The sequence below is a fragment of the Callithrix jacchus genome, chromosome 4 (assembly GCF_049354715.1).
Source record: "Callithrix jacchus isolate 240 chromosome 4, calJac240_pri, whole genome shotgun sequence".
NCBI lineage: Eukaryota > Metazoa > Chordata > Mammalia > Primates > Cebidae > Callithrix > Callithrix jacchus.
Genome location: NC_133505.1, coordinates 10,731,674 through 10,743,427, shown reverse-complemented (window position 1 = coordinate 10,743,427; position 11,754 = coordinate 10,731,674). Strand labels below are relative to the sequence as shown.

The 11,754-nt window shown below is 44.2% G+C and overlaps 1 long non-coding RNA gene and 1 other non-coding gene across 2 annotated transcripts in view; both read right to left on the bottom strand.

Annotated features, from left to right (window-relative positions):
* Positions 1 to 6,009: 6,009 nt before the first annotated feature.
* Positions 6,010 to 11,754, bottom strand: part of LOC144582015 (uncharacterized) — a 42,781-nt gene continuing 37,036 nt past the window's right edge. Inside the window, exon 4 of the long non-coding RNA XR_013533666.1 lies at positions 6,010 to 9,806. This is a non-coding gene — a long non-coding RNA (uncharacterized LOC144582015). The remainder of the gene's footprint in view (positions 9,807 to 11,754) is intronic.
* Positions 8,388 to 8,491, bottom strand: LOC118153385 (small nucleolar RNA U13). The gene has a single exon (XR_004742623.1). It is a non-coding gene; the product is annotated as a small nucleolar RNA U13 (small nucleolar RNA).

Here is an 11,754-nt window from a genome sequence, read left to right as displayed (position 1 = left end):
GAAAGCCAGGGCACACAGCTATTTTGGCCAGTACTAACAGCAGGCAAGAAAGACAGGCTCCCCTATTTCTCTCCTCTTTTTCCACTCGTTGGGGGAACTTTCCTGCTGCTGCTTTTACAGCCTCATCTAATCTTGCTTTGTTTTGGTCACACAGGGGCATGGCCACTAGCTTCACTGGCCCATTCACTTATCTCATCTCTTTTTTTTTTTTTTTTCTTTGAGATGGAGTCTTGCTCTGTCTCCCAGGCTGGAATGCAGTGGCATCATCTTGGCTCACTGCAACCTCCATCTCTCAGGTTCCAGAGATTCTCACATCTCAGCATTCCAAAGTAGCGGGAATTACAGGCGTGTGCCACCATGCTTGGCTAATTTTTTTTTTTTTAGTAGAGACGAGGTTTCACCTTGTCCAGGCTAGTCTCTCTTCTTTTTTTTTCAGGCTAGTCTCGAACTCCTGACTCAAGTGATCCTCCCAACTCGGCCTTCCAAGGTGCTGGGATTACAGGTATGAGCCACCATGCCTGGCCCGAAATCTAGGAATGTTTTTAAAGCTCCCTGGATAATTTCAATGTATAGACAAGACTGATAACTGGGCCAGGTATGGTGGCTCATGCCTGTAATTCCATCACTTTGGGAGGCCAACACGGGCAGATTACTTGAGCGCAGGATTTTGAGACCAGCCTAGGTAATATGGCAAAAACCTAACTCTACAAAAAATAAAATTAGCGGGGCATGGTGATACATGCCTGTGGTACCAGCTCCTCAGGAGGCTGAGGTGGAGGATCACTTGAGCCTGGGAGGTTGAGGCTGCAGTGAGCCATTGGCTTAGAAGAGGTAGGCAGACAAGTGAACAGGAGTCAAGGAAGTCTTATTGAGAAGGAATACGGACAGACATTGCAGAAGGAGGAGGGAGGCTGCCAGAAAGGAGAAAGCACAACATTTTATGTAGGGATGAGAATAGTAAAAGGACTCTGCAAATAGCTGTGGCTTATTTTTTTATTTTTATTATTTTTATTAAGAATGGAGTCTTGGCCGGGCGCAGTGGCTCAAGCCTGTAATCCCAGCACTTTGGGAGGCCGAGGTGGGTGGATCACAAGGTCAAGAGATCGAGACCATCCTGGTCAACATGGTGAAACCCCGTCTCTACTAAAAATACAAAAAATTAGCTGGGTGTGGTGGCGCGTGCCTGTAATCCCAGCTACTCAGGAGGCTGAGGCAGGAGAATTGCCTGAACCCAGGAGGCGGAGGTTGCAGTGAGCCGAGATCGCGCCATTATACTCCAGCCTGGGTAACAAGAGCGAAACTCTGTCTCAAAGAAAAAGAATGGAGTCTCACTCTATCACCCAGGCTGGAATGCAGTGGTGTGATCTCATCTCACCACAACCTCCTCCTCCTGGGCTCAAATGATTCTCCTGCCTCAGCCTGGGATTGCAGATGTACACCACCATTCCTGGTTAATTTTGTATATTTAGTCGAGACAGGGATTCATCATGTTGGCCAGGCTGGTCTCAAACTCCTGGCCACCATGTTGCCTAGGCTGGTCTCAAACTCCCAGGCTCAAGTGATCCACTGGCCTCAGCCTCCCAGAGTGTTAGGATTATAGGCGTGAGCCACCACGACGCACCCTTGAACTTCTTTTACAAGGGCATTAATCTCGTCAAGAGGGTGGAGCTGTCATGAGGGTGGAGTGAACTCCTTTGCCTCTTTCACCTTGTAAGGACACAGCAAGAGTCGCCTTATTCTAATATGCATTCATAGTTGACAACCATTGCTCTTAAAGCAGTGCTTCCCAAAGGATGGTCTCTAGACCGGCAACATCAGCATCACCTTCCCTAAGCATCTGCTTAATAGTATCACTTCCCATAAGCATCTGCTTAATAGTATCACATTGGGCATAAGAATTCTGGGGGGACACCAACATTGTTGGTGGGGACAATCGTTGAATGTTGGGGACACCAGCATTCAAACCATAGCAGTATAAATACACACATGTACATACAAATAGGTATGTACGTCTTATTTCCCATATCTGATTCTTAGTGGGGGAACACTGACCTCTCCTCCTCTGCTATTTCCTTCCATGAGGAGGCAGCTCAAGTGGTGTAATAATATATCTGGTCTCTCTGCCCTTTTATTCTCTCTGTCCGTGGTCGGGGAGGAGAGATTTACCTAATTGGTGCGTTTAGGAAACTGGGTTTGCTGAGCTCTACTTTTCCCACATTCTTCTTGAATCTGAGCTGCTTATACCTTATGTCCACACGGGCCAGCAGCAAAGGGAGGTCCACCCTAGTTGCTTCAACATGGGTCCAATCAATAGGCCTGACTAGCCGCACATGACCAAATTCTTGAGGTCATGAGTATGTTTGTGAGAGGGATGGTTAGGGCACCTAAGATTCCATGGAAAAGAACACAGTTCCTTTCAGTTCTAAAAAATTTGGAGTAGAGGGAAAAAATGGTGGTTAAATTCCTGTCTGCAATTCAGCTCTGGGTTTGAATTCTAACCAACTTGGTTGAATCACTTCATCTCTCTAAGCCTCTTACTGATGTTTAATACAGTAATAATAATTGATTATTACTAATAATAATGCATAATACGTCGACCCTCAAACAACATAGGTTCAAGCTGCACAGTTTCACTCATATAAGGATTTTCTTCCACCTCTACCATTGCTAAGACAGCAAAACCAACCCCTCCTCTTCCTCCTCCTCAGCCAACTCAATGTGTAGACTGCAAGGATGAAGAGCTTTAAAATGACCTACTTTTGCTTAATGAATAGTAAATATATTTTCTAGTCTTTGTGATTTTCTTTTTCTTTTTTTTTTTTTTTTGAGATGGAGTCTTGCTCTGTCACCGGGCTAGAGTGCACGATCTTGGCTCACTGTGACCTTCAACTCCCGGGTTCAAGTGATTCTCCTGCCTCAGCCTCCCACGTAACTGGGTCTATAGGTGTGTGCCACCACTCCTGGCTAATTTTGGTATGGTTTTGTAGAGATGTAGTTTCACCATGTTAGTCAGGCTGGTCTTGAACTCCTGACCTCAAGTCCCACCCACCTCAGCTTCCCAAAGTGCTGGGATTACAGGCATGGGTCACTGCACCTTTAATACTTATATTAAAATAAAATACATTTATTTTAATATAAGGGAAGGAAGTGGGTAGCAGGATTGGTTTCATTCAATTCATTTTCACTTGATTGGGAAAAGAGTCTGTCAGAGTTTAATTAGAAAGCCCGAGCCACCACAAGTGGCATGGAACACAGGATTTATTGTAGAAGTTAAATCTCAGGCAATTGTGGCAGCTGACAGGGCAGCCCGAGCAGGTTGCTGTGTCCATGCCTAGCATTGAGCCTACAGTTGCTCTAACAGCAGTTGGGAAGGGAAGTTGGGCGTGAACAAGCGCAAGGGAGAACTGGAAGCTGCAAGGGCAAACTAGGACCAACAAAGACAACTAGACCCTGCAAAGACTAACCGGAACCACTTTTCCCTTTCCCCACTTCCAACCCTGATACAGTAGAGAATTTGTAGAAGAAGCTTGTGCCAGGCTGGGCGTGGTCACTCACACCCAGCACTTTGGGAGGCTAAGGCGGGCATAGCACCAGAGTTCAGGAGCTCAAGATCAGCCTGGCCAAATAGTAAAAATACAAAATTTAGCTGGGCATGGTGGCACACGCCTGTAATCTCAGCTACTCAGGAGGCTGAGGCAGGAGAATTGCTTGAACACAGGAGGCTGAGGTTGCAGTGAGCCAAGTTCATGGCATTGCACTCCAGCCTGGGCAACAAGAGTGAGACTCTGTCTCAAAAAACAAAAAGGACCCTTTCTTCCTCCTCCTCCTCCCTCTACTCCCCGCTCCTTTTCTCTAAAAAAAAAAAAAAAGAAGAAGAAGAAGAAGGTGGTTATGCCCTTCACTATGGAGCTGACCATGCACTCAGTCCAGGAGTTGAAGAAACTGATGGGTGAGATCTGGCAGGAGCTGCAGTGTATTCATTTCCTAGGGCCGCCATAACAAAGTACCAGAGAAACTGGGAGTCTTCGACCACACGTAGTTAGTCCCTCACAGTTCAGGAGGCCAGGACTCCAAAAGCAAGGTATTGGTTGGCCCATGTGCCCTCTCAGGGCTCTGAGGGAAAGTCCTTTCCAGCTTCGGGTAGCAGTGGCAATCCTTGGCCTTCCTTGGCCAAGCTGCATCCGTCCAATCTCTGCTTCCACAGTCACTCAGCCTTCTTCCCTGCATGTCTGTGTCTCTGTGTCTTCACATGGCCTTCTTATAAGACCACTAGTCATGGGATTTAGGGCCTCCCATAATCCAGCATGACCTAATCTTAATATAACTAATTACAGTTGCAAAGACTCTATTACCAAATAAGGTCACATTCTGAGGTTACTGGTGAAGGTGAATGTTGACGGGATGACACTGCTCGGCACAGTACATGGGGGAACTGTGGTTTGGGGTGCTTTCCTGTGCCTATGAGGTGAGCTAGCTGTAGAGTAGTGACAATATGCCTGACCTCCACCAGTCACTAAAACATTTAAAGAAAATGGCAGCTGTTTTATTTCGACCTCCCCAATATCATCCAACATGTCTTTATTGGCCAGTGCTGATCCAGAAACACACAGGAAAGGAAATACTGGGAAAGTCCAGTTTCACCAAATTGTTACAGTACATGGCCACTACACAGTGAGAGTCACTGAAAAATATTTTTTGAGCAGGAAAACAACTTGATGGGAACATTGTTTTAAAAATGTTGATCTGGGGCCAGGCGCAGTGGTTCACACCTATAATCTCAGCACTTTGGGAGGCCGAGGCGGGTGGATCACCTGAGGTCAGGAGTTCGAGACCAGCCTGACCAACATGGTGAAACCCCATCTCTACTAAAAATATAAAAAGTAGCTGGGGGTGGTGGTGGGCGCCTGTAATCCCAACTACTAGGGAGGCTGAGACAGGAGGATCCCTTGAACCCAGGAGGTAGAGTTTGCAGTGAGCCGAGATTGCGCCACTGCACTCCAGCTTGAGTGACAGAGCAAGACTCAATCTTAAAAAAGAACAAAAAACAAAAATATTGATCTGGCAGCAATGTGAGGAGAGATCAGGGGTAAGAAAAGGTTGCAGATTCATTAAGAGACTGCTGACATTAGTCTAAGATAGTAATCTCTAAATGTTTTTTTAATTATTCTTTTGATAATGGTAGACTGGATGAATTGGGCCAATCCTCTAGCTGAATCCAACTAAAGAGTCAGAATTAAAACAAAAATCTTTTTACAAGCATCAGCTGGGCACAGTGGCTCACACCTGTAATCCCAGCACTTTAGGAGGCAGAGGCGGGCAGATCATTTGAGGTCAGGAGTTCAAGACCAGCCTGACCAACATTGGGAAACCCCATCTCTACTAAACGTACAAACAATTAGCCAGGTGTGGTGGTGGTCACCTGTAATCCCAGCTACTCCAGAATCTGAGGCAGGAGAATTGCTTGAACCTGGGAGGCGGAGGCTACAGTGAGCCGAGATCGGGCCATTACACACCAGCCTGGGCAAGAAGAACAAAACTCCATCTCAAAAAAAATAATAATAATCAAAGAGCTAATAGGACAGTGTAAAATAAGTGGGCCAAGATTAATTAGAAGATAAAAATAGAAAATCTAAAACAAGAACCAGGCATTTGGAAGCTCTTTTACCTGGGGCGGGACACATTCAAAGGTCTAAGACAAGGCTGAGGAGTGCTTTCCGCAACTCTGGGTGACAAGGGCAAAGCTGCATTGTGGGACTGGGGTGCTGGAGAATCCCAGGCACAGAGGACTCAGATCCCAAAGGGCCTCACCACAGGAATAAGGGGGCTACTCAAAAGAAACCTGAAGGTTGGTTGGCTTTGACTGATCTGGCTTACCCAGAAAAGTTCAAATTCTGAAACTGGATTAGGGGAATCCTGGATTAGTACAGCTTTAAGACCTGGCAGAAACAGAAAAAGAAGCCCATTGTCCTAGGGCTCAAAGGATTTCTACAAATACCTTTTCAAACACAATTTTCAGCATATTCTCAAGTATTTTTTTATTGTATGCCATTCTTAAGTTAAAACAAAAAAATTTTGAGCACACACCTTTAATACAAATTTGTTTACAAATTATCACACTTGTTACTTTACATTATGGAATGTACAGAAAAAGAAATGCTAGAGGATAAGATGAGAAATGAAATATTTACATTTTTAATTTTTTTTTTTTATGGCAAGAAACAATTTTATTTGAGTTAAAATTATTTACAAAAGCCCAAAGACATACTTCATGACACTCATACAAACAACTTTTTTGCTGTTGGCTTATGCTCCAGAGACACAGCTGTGAAATACCATGTAAAATAAAAGCAGTACCGGATTCAGAAAAGTACTCTACTTTTTAAATTTCCAATGGGTGCTATTTTTAGACATATGTATAAAGGAAAAAAAAAAGGTTACTTTAAGACTTTAGTTAATTGGCAGGTCACCTCAAGTGCCCAGAAAGGCAGAATTCTCTGAATGTTAAAACACACAAATGTGCTGCATTTGGTGAAGGTAATATTTCCCCCACCTAAAATTGTATTTCTAATAGCAGAGAAAATTTTTAATATCACTGTATTGGTTTGCTGGAACCACAAAGTACAAAGAACCAAACAACAGGAGTGGCCGGGCACTGTGGCTCACACCTGTAATCCCAGCACTTTGGGAGGCTGAGGCGGGCGAATCACGAGCACAAGAGATCGAGACCATCCTGGCCAACAAGGTGAAACCCCATCTCTACTAAAAAAATACAAAAATTAGCTGGGCGTGGTAGCACACACCTGTAGTCCCAGCTACTTGGGAGGCTGAGGCAGGAGAATTGCTTGAACCAGGGAGCCAGAGGTTGCAGTGAGCCGAGATCCCACCGCTGTGTTCCAGCCTGGTGATGGAATGAGACTGTCTCAAAAACAAAAAACAGGAGTTTATTCTGTCACTGTTGTGGAGGATAGAAGTCCAAAATCAAGCTGCTGGGAGGACCATGGACCCTCTGAAGGTTCTAGAGGAGGATCCTTCCTCGCCTCTACCAGTGTTGGATAACCCAGGTGTTTCCTGACTTACAGTTACATAAATGGAGTCTTTGACTTCTCCTTAGCTGGTCCTCTCCTCTATGTCTATCTGCTTTCTTTTCTCATTATAGGGACACCAGTCATATAAGATGAGGGGCTACTGGCCGGGCATAGTAGCTCACACCTGTAATCCCAGCACTTTGGGAGGTTGAGGCAGGCGGATCACCTGAGGTCAGGATTTCAAGACCAGCCTGGCCAACCTGGTGAAACACCGTCTCTATTAAAAGCACAAAAATTAGCCAGGCATGGTGGCGGGCGCCTGTAATCCCGGCTATTCAGGAGGCTGAGGCAGGAGAATCACTTGAATCTGGGAGGCAGAGGTTGCAGTGAGCTGAGATCATGCCATTTTACTGCATCCTGAACCACTGAGCAAGACTCTCAAAAAAAAAAAAAACAAAAGAAATGAATTGTAGGACAATCAGTTGGTGTATAGAGGAGGGTTGGTGAATTGGTTGTTGTGGACACACACTCCCACATTTGGTGTCAGCAGTGTGGCAAGAAATCGTTTTTAATACCCCGAAAAGATGAAGAATTCCAAATGAAAGCAGTGCCGCGCTGACTGACTTTTCTTTTTTTTTCTTTTCTTTTTTTAGGCAGGGTCTCACTCTGTTGCCCAGGCTGGAGTGCAGTGGTGTGATCATGGCTTACTGTGGCCCCAGCTCCTGGGCTTAAGCGATCCTCCTACCTGAAGCTCCTGAGTAGCCAGGACTACAGGCACATGCCACCATTCCTGGCTAATTTTTAAAATTTTTGTAGAGATAGAGTCTCACTATGTTACCCAGGCTTCTGATTGACTTTTGAACACACAGTTTTTCAATCTCATCTTTTTTCTTTTTTTTTTTTTTTTTTGAGATGGAGTTTCACTCTTGTTGCCCAGGCTGGAGTGCAATGCTGCCGTCTCGGCTCACCACAACCTCTGCCTCCCAGGTTCAAGCAATTCTCCTGCCTTGGCCTCCCGAGTAGCTGGGATTTCAGGCATGTGCTACCATGCCCAGCTAATTTTCTATTTTTAGTAGAGACAGGGTTTCTCCATGCTGGTCTCAAACTCTTGACCTCAGATGAACCGCCTTCCTTGGCCTTCCAAAGTATTGAGATTACATGTGTGAGCCACCCCGCCTGGTCTTATCTACTTATTATAGAAAGATTTTTCTTGAAATTCAGCTAGCAAATTTCCATCTTTACTATGTTACTTAGCTGTTCTTGAACACTGAATGGAAGATGTTACATTTTTATTGTTTTTATAAATAAGTTAGAAATCCAAGGAAACTCTGCTCAGGAAATTTTTATTTTTTTTCTTGCTCGCATCAGGCAGGTAATGTGCTGATGTTGTAACAAGGCTTGAGCGAGGCACATCTCACATGTGGATGTGGAAACGCAATCATCAAGCTTATGAACCACAAAAGGATCTAGAAAAGTTTTAAATATAAGAAACAATTCCTTTGTCCATGCTTGCATGCACACAGGAGACACTGTTGTATAGCTTTTTGACTTAAAATCATCTAAGAGTGGAAATGCTTTCCAACATTCTTTTTCAAAACACTCTCTCAAACTCATCAGCATAATGAAGGAAACAACACACACTGGCACCTATTTGAGGGTGGAGGGTGAGAGGAGGGAGAGGAGCAGAAAAGGCAACTATTGAGTACCGGGCTTAGTACCTGGGTGATGAAATAATCTGCAACCAACCGCTGTGTCATGAGTTCACTTGTATAACAAACCTGTATATGTACCCCCAAACTTTTTAACAAAAGTTAAAAAACAACAACAACAAAAAAAAAACAAAAACCCAAAATACTCTCTCCACAGGGTGCAATATTTCTAAAGCAACTATTTTCTCATTTGTTGTTATGCTATTTTCTTTTTACCTCGAGGAAACATATGAAATGAGTTTATTTTTTCAAAAACATCTGTTACATGATGTGCTATAGAGACTCACTCTGTCTTTTAGTTGCAGAAAATGTCAGTGTCTTAGTCTAGTTCCAGCTGCTTTAACAAAATGCCATAGACTGGGTGGCATATAATCAACAGAAATTGGTTTCTCAAGAGCTCTGGAGGCTGAGAAATTCAAGATCAAGTTGCCAGAGGATTAGGTGACTGTTGGTAAACACCCACTTCCTAGTTCATAGATGGCAGCTTCTCACTATGTCCTCACTTGGCGGATACTAATCCTTATACCCTAAAATTAGGGTGTAACCCTCATGACCTACAGCCCCTACCAAAGGCCCCCTTCCTAATGCCATCACATTAGGGAATTAAGTTTCAACATATGAATTTTGGGAACATTAACATTTAGACAGTAGCAGCAGCCAATTCTGTATCCTTGTCTTCTGGGATGAATACTGTGATCCATCACCCAGGGCATCCTCCTTGTGATGTGGGTCATGCTGCTCCAGATGTAGGGAGTGCTGGCGGGCATCTCAGGGACTGCCTGGGCCGCACCCCTTCCTGGGGTGGACATCCAGTGACCATCCCATGCAGGAATATAAAGAACTGGCCATCTCAGCCCAGCTCAGGACAACTCTGAAGAGCCATTCTAGCTCCAGAGTGCCCGTGGATTCAACCTAGTGTCCTGGCCGGAAATGCATCTCGAAGTCTGTCTCTCCTCAGTTTGCTTCCTTCTTCCCCCTTCCTTCTACGGGTGTTGAAACCAAGGATGTGCTTCAATAGTCATCCTGCAGAACATGTCTCAGAATTTTCTTCCCAGACTTATGACATTTTCATCTAAAAGAAAAAAAATATGTGTAACTTATCTTTAAATACTTTGCCAAGAAAAAAGCCAGAAAACTCCTGGTGGTAAAAAAAAAAGGTTTGCCTGCCCATTTTAGTGATGGCCTGTTCTTTTAAAATCTTGCTTTTACAAAATTAGGGCCATTGAAAACAACTCATAGCAAGGAGATAGCAATACAGAGTAATACCGACAGTGGAACTCCGACCACGCCCTCAGGATATCTCCTATTGTTCTGTTTGACAGGTGAACACGGAACAAAAGAGACAAATGAGGACCCAGGTGTCTATCTTTATAGCAAATATTTAAAAAGCAAAAGTCTACTCATCTGGGCAAAAAGCCACAAGAACTGAATGTAAGGAAGGCAGATAGGTACAAGCCAGTGGGGCCAGGATTCATGAGCTGTCTGTGCTGCTGAGGACATGGGAAGAGCCAATGATAACATCTAGATTTCCAGCTCAAGTGACTGAATGAAAGTCAGTGGCTGGACATCTTTGACTTGGGGAGAGGAACAAGGTGGCATTTGCCATGCAGAATTTGGAGCGTGAGGGTGTTCAGTGGGCAGATTCCAGTGTCTGTGTGCTTAGGGACAATCAGGAGAGCTGTCAGACTCGGGGCCATCTACAAGCTGGGGAAAGTTAAACCAAGGAAGTGATGAGAATATAAAGAGAGAAGATGACAAACCTGAGGTAAGGTTTTTACCGATTAGGCCTAGCAGTAGTAATATTGAGGCTATGCTGGAAAGGCCTCAGGTCTCAAGGCAACCTACAGGACGCTGTAGAGATGCAAATGTGGGGTAATGATGTCCTGGGCAAGGGCATAGGGGAGGGGGAGGGGAGGGAAGGAGAGGAGGCATTTGGACAAGCTTTGTGACTAACAGGAGTAAGGAACCAGGGAGAGGAGAGAGTTTATGTTTTCCTTTTAGACTTTATTTGGAAAAATACCTTTATTTTATTTATTCATTTATTTATTTATTTAGAGGTGGAGTCTCGCTCTGTCGCCTAGGCTAGAGTGCAGTGGTGCTGCTATCTCGGCTCACTGCAACCTCTACCTCCCAGGTTTAAGCAATTCTGCCTCAGCCTCCGGAGTAGCTGGGATTACAGGTGCATGCCACCATGCCCAGCTAATTTTTGTATTTTTGGTAGAGATGAGGTTTCACCACGTTTGCCAGACTAGTTTCAAACGCCTAACTTCAAATGATCTGCCTGCCTCAGCCTCCCAAAGTGCTGGGTTTACAGGTGTGAGCCACAGCACCCAGCCGGAAAAATACCTTTATTTCAAATACTCTGTGCTGTACTCCCATTCTGACCTTATGAAAATTCACATACATATGAAGCCTTTATGGTTTAAGTCTTAGAAGCGGTTATAGTTAGGCACTGGACACACTCTCGTTTCCTATGGCCATTTAAACAGCTGACTATAGTAACAGATTTTTACCCACACAGACAGCAACGGCATGTCATAAGCAAGAAGGCACGTAAGACTGAGTCTCACTTCCTTCTGCGGTGTAATCATTTCCACGACAGGTAGCATATTTGGTTCTAGACCATATTTATAAAGGTTTATATTGTAGCTGTTTAGGTTCATTTGTTAGTTTTTTGGGGGGAAGTTAACCAATTTAGAACCTCAAAAGGGTATTTATACTATTATTTTCACAATTTAATAGGTAGAACATCTGAAAAATGGATATAATATTTCCCTTTAGCAGCTGAATCTCTTTCTAAACTTCTACAAGCACTTTCCACTGACCCCACCCCCCCACCCACCCAAAAAATGTGTAACAACAGAGAAAGGAAGACTACCATGCAAAAAAAAAAAATCTCAAACATGTCATATTTTCTTTGGTGTCACACAGAATGGAACCTGCATCCTTCCACTTAAACAACATATCCCTGGCTGTTACATTCCCACAGGAGTGTGACATTTTACTGGATCTTTATGTTC